Here is a 5,979-nt window from a genome sequence, read left to right on the forward strand (position 1 = left end):
AAAACAGCTTGTTTGGTATTCCATTCCTTATCACTTATCATTTTTTTTTAAAGTAACACATTTGAAAAATCAACAACACCAACATAACAGGGTTTTGGTTTTGGTTTGGTTTTGTTTTGTTTTTCTTGGCTAGAAGAAAATGCCTGAGTCTTTGTGAGAAGGCGGGAAGGAAAAAAAGGAAGGAACTTCAAAGTCACCTTGACCACATCATTGCCCTCAGATAAAGGAGCCCTGAGGAGTAAGTAGCTCCCTTGGTAAGTTCTACCAGCTCAAAGCCTCTGCGGATTCAACCTGAGGGTGATATGTATAAGATAGCTGGGAAAGGAGTACCCTTTGGGACGAAACCTAACATCAAAAGATTTAAGGGAGCAGGGTGATTCAGAAAGCCCCCCCTCCCACCCCCAATACAAGAAATGGACCTGATGAGGGGCTGGTTAAGCATCCCTCGGCTCAGGTCATGATCTCATGGCTTCGTGGGTTAGAGCCCGGCATGGGGCTCTCTGCTGTCATATCCGAGCCTGCTTTGAATCCTCTGGCCCCTCTCTCTCTCTGCTCCTCCCCACCCACATGCACTCTCTGCCTCAAAAATAAACATTAAAAAAAAAAATGGGGCTGATGACAGCAACAGCAACCAGCATTTGTGCCTCCACGTGGAGGGTTGCCTAAGCCCCAAAAGAAGTCTTTGGAAACCACTGGCCCCCTGGCTTACTTTGCAATTGGGCTTTCTTGATATGCCAGCTTATGCTTTCTTATATATGCCGAGATGATTCCAAGAACACCTTTCACAGAGGTTGAAACACCTAACTTGGCCGCTTTCAGATCAAGCAGTCAATGGCTGAAGAATGGGATAAGTAAGGATGGATGGGATGGAGGAGAGAGAACAAAGCGAAGTGGGAGAAGATGACGGGTCCCCTGTGAGGAGAATGAGAGGGGAGAGTAAACAGGTGAGGGAGCGGGGAGATCGGGAAGGAAAACTGCAGGAACAAGGGAGGTCAGATTTCACTAGAGCCTACCCCATGCCTGGAACTACAAAGCTCGCCGTATGGTACACAGAAAAATGAGACGAGAATTTCTTTCACTGAATGCACTAAGGGGGATTGAAGAAACGTATACGAAATATTTCCTGGGGTTGCCCCAGCAGCACGCAGACATCCACATGTGGCTGGGCTCTTCCCCGCCCTGATTTACCCCCCTTGGGGCAACGGAAGCCAGAGCCGCCACTGCAGCCCAGTTCTCTGCCCTTACAGAGGTTCATCTGTTTCCAGAAAACGGTGTCCCTGAGGAGCAAGGTCAGCAGACAGGAAGTGAGGTCGGCAGACAGGAAGTGAGGTCAGCATCAGGTCTCCATGCCCGGAACAGGACCTCTGGCTTCGCTAGAGGGTGACTGCTGGTCCAACCCCAGCGCTGCCCACTGAGCCGGGCAGATAGGCCTGGCCCAGAGCCACTGGATCAACTTTCTCCCAGAATTTTGACACCAGGAGCCCCTCCTGGTGGACGCACGCTGGAGAGAAACAGATCAAAGCAACAAGCAAACAAACCCCGAAAACCAAAACCCAAAACGCCCTAATTGTTACATAACTTTTGTTTTCTTCTTTAAAGACATTTATTATAGCTCTTCAGAGTTCTTAAATTTCCCCCAAGTGAAGGATCTGGTTTACTGGTGGAGATCTATGTCCCCAAATGAAACTGGACCCTTTCTGAAAAGCCACCTGTTCAAGGTTAACGCCGTGGTCTGTATCCCTTCACTTTTTTGAACCCTCAGCAGAGAGCTCATCAGCGGATCTGTTGTCTCCTGGAAACCGAGAAGGAAAACAGTCAGTTCTGTTCTCTTCCCTGGGCCGGGGGAGTGAGCTATAATAAGGGAGCCTAAGAACACACTGGAAGCCCACAAGCTGGAACACACAGGTTAGCACCGCCTGGCTGACCTGACTCACAGGTGCGCGGTTGCCAGGTAACGCTGGGGCCTCTGGGTTCTTTACAAAGCCCAGCAGTGGGGCTGGGAGAGGTGTGGGCAAGGGCCCCGGGCTGGTTGTGGGGGCAGGGCGAGCGGAGAAGCGGAGTCACTCTCCGGGCAGCTGGTGGTGCAACTGCTTCTCACCTGCGTGGCGAGTGGAAACACGTCGGCTTTGGCCCCGAACGTTCTCCTTCCCCAGCTGCTTGTGCTGTGAAAGAGCCCCGATTCGCAGTGATCAGGCAGAAAGGAGGAGAGGACACAGAAAGCCCGCCAGTTTTCTTCTTCTATGTGTACATCTACGTCCATATACGTATACACGAAACACACCACCTGCCCTTTATAAAGTGATATTCGAAAACTTCTTCTCAATCCCGGGCAAGTTTACGGAGAGCATTTTCACATATGTGAAGGGCAAAAGGACCCGTGGACAGAGCTGTGGGGTGGTTGAAAACATCTGGAATCCAGCCCACGCTGTCGCTTGGCCTCCCGTGTTAGTTGGGAGTCACCTCTTTTGAGATTCATGGAGAAATTGCTCAAATCCCTATGTGTTGTGGGAGAACCAGGCATTCCTCTCGGTATTTTTAGGAATTCTTGAGGATTTACAACTAAATCCTCTAGGATTTACCTTCCAGGACCCCTAGCTCCTTCTTGCACAGATTTAATTCTGATCAGGAGTTCACACAGTCCCTTGCATGTGGTCTGCATAGAGAGCCTACCATTTCCTAAACCATTTATCTGGCAAATTGGTAAATCTGGGCCGCCTTTTTCCCAAATAATGCCAGATGTGAAAGGACCTGCGTGGTCCTAAGCTCATGTTGATTTGTCTTCTAGTGGGTAATAGTGGGTCAATTTGAGTACTCCTAGGGATCTGTGTTTTATTTCACTCGAGCAAAAAAGCTTTTAGTGAATGGACAGGTGCAGCATGAGTGTGTGCCGTAGAATAGGAGGTGATCCTAGCCTGAGATTCATTTAAAAAGACAGGTCTGGTGTTTAAATGCCAGCGTTTTTCAGAGTCTGCATCGGTGGGTGTGCTAGTGAGGTCCAGAGAGGGTTGAACATTCAGAATCAGCTGGCCTTTCCTGATACGTGGCCTGTCTTTCCAGCTATGTCTTTACCAAGCATAGAGTGTGCTTTTCCCCCCCGAAATACCCATCTGTTCCTGAATCTGTTTAGGGTGAAGAAAAGAGGAGGTATCTAATGAGACTCTAGGAAAGCTTAGAATTGGAGGTTGAAGCAGACACAGCCAACCCACAATGTCACCACCTGGAATCAGGCAGGCAAATGGGGAGAGCACGCAGGCCAACCTTCCTAGCCCAGAGGCTACCATTCCACTTTACAGGTTTGAGTCATTGTGAGGAGAGAAAGATTTATAGGCATTCTTTCAACACTTACTCCACAAGCATTTATTGAACACCTACCCTATTCTGAGCAGTGTATTCAGAGACCAGGACTGGAAACAAGTCATTTGTTCTCACTAGTCTGGAACACCGCTCTTTTTAACTGCCTGTAGATCACATTCTAAGTATCACTCTGTGTATTGATTAAATGCTTACATGTGTAAAGGATCTTACAGGGTTGATATTTGGGGGGGGGGGGTGAGGAGGCCAAAAGCAAGCAAGCTATTACATAGACAGTGCTCCAGACTGGGGAAAAGATAATAAGAGGCACTTACAAGAAGCTGATCTAACCTGTTGCCCTGGATTCTGATACCATAGGGTCTCAGCTTCAAATGTGTATTTAAAAAGATGTCTTTAAAAAAAAACCCACAAGTATTTGCATAGTGGTGTTAATAGTTCAGTAAATGTCATTTTTCCTGTTTGATCATAACCAGCTCCAGGATCTCACGTGGGTAGGGATGCCTAGTTCATTAAGGAGATGCCATATTTGGCAGGTGAAAATGTGGTCTTTGGTACTAGTCATCACTCATGAAGTTATATCCGAAATGTGTGAATAAGGAAAATACAGCCCTTTTCAGAGCCTTTGGCACCCATCCAGAGGCTCATTCAATGCCACAGATGAAGAGCTTCTCTTTCTGAATGTGCCCCTCTCTTCAGGAGCCCCCTATCCCCCTGGAGTGAGAAGACTTGGCATCAAATGCAGCTCCCAGAGCTTGGTAGGCTCCCGGAAAGAATTTTGTCATGTTGATTCTAGAACGGTGTTAGTTGACGTTTCAAAAGTCAAAACTCCTACAATGCTTTTTCATTCTTCTTCCAGAGAAGGCAGGCCAACCAAATAGATGTTGACCACCAGAAGATTCTCTGTTACAAGGGCAGTAGATACATTACATATGATTTATCAAACTGCTTATGATCAACCTTTTGGAAATTCTAACCGTTTCTTTTTTTAACTTGGAGAGCCATAGTCCAGTTTGCCTTGGATAAGTCCCAGTTTATTCTTGTTTTTGTGTAAATATCACTAGTGTGGGTCCCTTTTATTCTCCTATGTGTCCTAGTTTGAATGTATATGGTCGCCTTATTTTTAATCTGGATCCTAATCTCCCACCAGTTGACAATAACTCTTCCAGGATCATTCCAACTTTGTCTCTACATAGTTACGTGAATATGGAAAAGACATCTAATTTTCCTGTGGTTTCATGTGGTCCTTGAAATAATGGGGTTGTCTGGATAAATAGTATCTACTTCCTCCACAGTTCCAACGCTTGCAAAGAATGTTAATCGTATCAGTCAAATTACTCTGGTTACCTTTTGAGGAACCCTTTTTTGTCCTCTCCGAGTGAGTTGGGACAACTGGATTTCGGAGGATCTTTCATAATCCATAACGAGGTGGTGAAGGATCCTTCATGCCATTTTAAAACGTTTGGGCTTCCTGCTACACCAAGGAAAGTGACGAGTGACAAGGTTTGCCGATAGGTGAATGATGTGACCAAATGTTGGCTGCAAAAAATGTGTTTTGTAGTAATCCAAGTGAGAGGATTAGAAGGCCATTGGAAGGCCAGCAAGAACTCTGAAGGCTTGTACCTCGGGATCAGGGAAGTTGTGAAACTAACATCTTCCTGAGTTGCAGTGGGAGCTTCTATTCTGAGTGAATTTGAATCAAGTTTCTATCTCCTTTACTCCAATCTCTCAAATCTAGGCTATTGGTATAGTATTTCCTTGGTTCTCATCTTTCACTATGGTTTTGTGTGTGCTATTAAAAACAACAACACCACCACTGCATCCCAGGGCAAGACGTCTTTCAGTGATGAATCAAGTGATTCCCATGTGTTAGTTTATAAATTGTTAACTGCTTTGGGATTCATAGGGATGAAAGATGTTTTATTTATTGTCCTTTGAGATGAAAGATGCATAATTTATAACACGAGGATTACTATTTTATTCACTCTTGTGACGCTGAAATCAGATTCTTTTCTAGTGATGGAATTGCAGAATCCCCTTTAATTTGTGGGCAAGTGGCTTATTAAAAGTTTCGGTGTTGGAGGCTCTGGCTACACAAAAGTGGGTGTTGTATGAAGGAAGCAGTATGATCCTTTTGTTGTTCCACAAAGGCTTCATTCTCCTGCTCATGAGCGTTAGTAAGATGTTAAACATGTGTTTGCAGGATGGGCATGTAAAGATGTTGGCTCTGATGTGTGCTCATGCAGGCTTACGATGACATAATTAGGTATATTCTGTGAAAGTATCTTAAAATATCACAGCTCTAGACCTTGCCTGGTCTTCTCTTCCAGTGGGCCTAGGACCCTTACATGGCATTATTGTACCTTTCCAGGTAATCACAAGTTTCCCGTATCCAAAAATATCAACAAGTATGTGCTTAGGAAAATGTCAGCTTCCTGGTTGATAGACCCTTTAGAATTCCCATGGCTGGAAATCTTCCGTTTGCAACTTTGTAGGGAAGGCTAGTTTTGTTTGTTGACTTACTTACTTTTAACTAAAAGGAAGGGCTCACTTCTTGGCAGCCAGGTTTGGGACTGTTTCTCTAATTTTTTTAAAAAAAACAAAACATATCTGTCCTGGGTCGTCTCTGCATCAGACGGATTGCGGAGAACCATGGATTTGTGTGTAGAC

General features: G+C 45.5%; 1 long non-coding RNA gene across 2 annotated transcripts in view; it reads left to right on the forward strand.

The window, feature by feature from the left end:
* Positions 1-1,823: 1,823 nt before the first annotated feature.
* LOC123607979 overlaps positions 1,824-5,979 on the forward strand; it is a 5,706-nt gene continuing 1,550 nt past the window's right edge. Inside the window, exon 1 of one of the 2 annotated variants that reach the window (XR_006717020.1) lies at positions 1,824-1,936. This is a non-coding gene — a long non-coding RNA (uncharacterized LOC123607979). Of the gene's footprint in view, positions 1,952-5,979 lie in introns of both variants that reach the window. The other variant, XR_006717021.1, reaches the window with a different exon arrangement.

The sequence above is a fragment of the Leopardus geoffroyi genome, chromosome B2, assembly GCF_018350155.1.
Source record: "Leopardus geoffroyi isolate Oge1 chromosome B2, O.geoffroyi_Oge1_pat1.0, whole genome shotgun sequence".
NCBI classification, from domain to species: Eukaryota; Metazoa; Chordata; class Mammalia; order Carnivora; family Felidae; genus Leopardus; species Leopardus geoffroyi.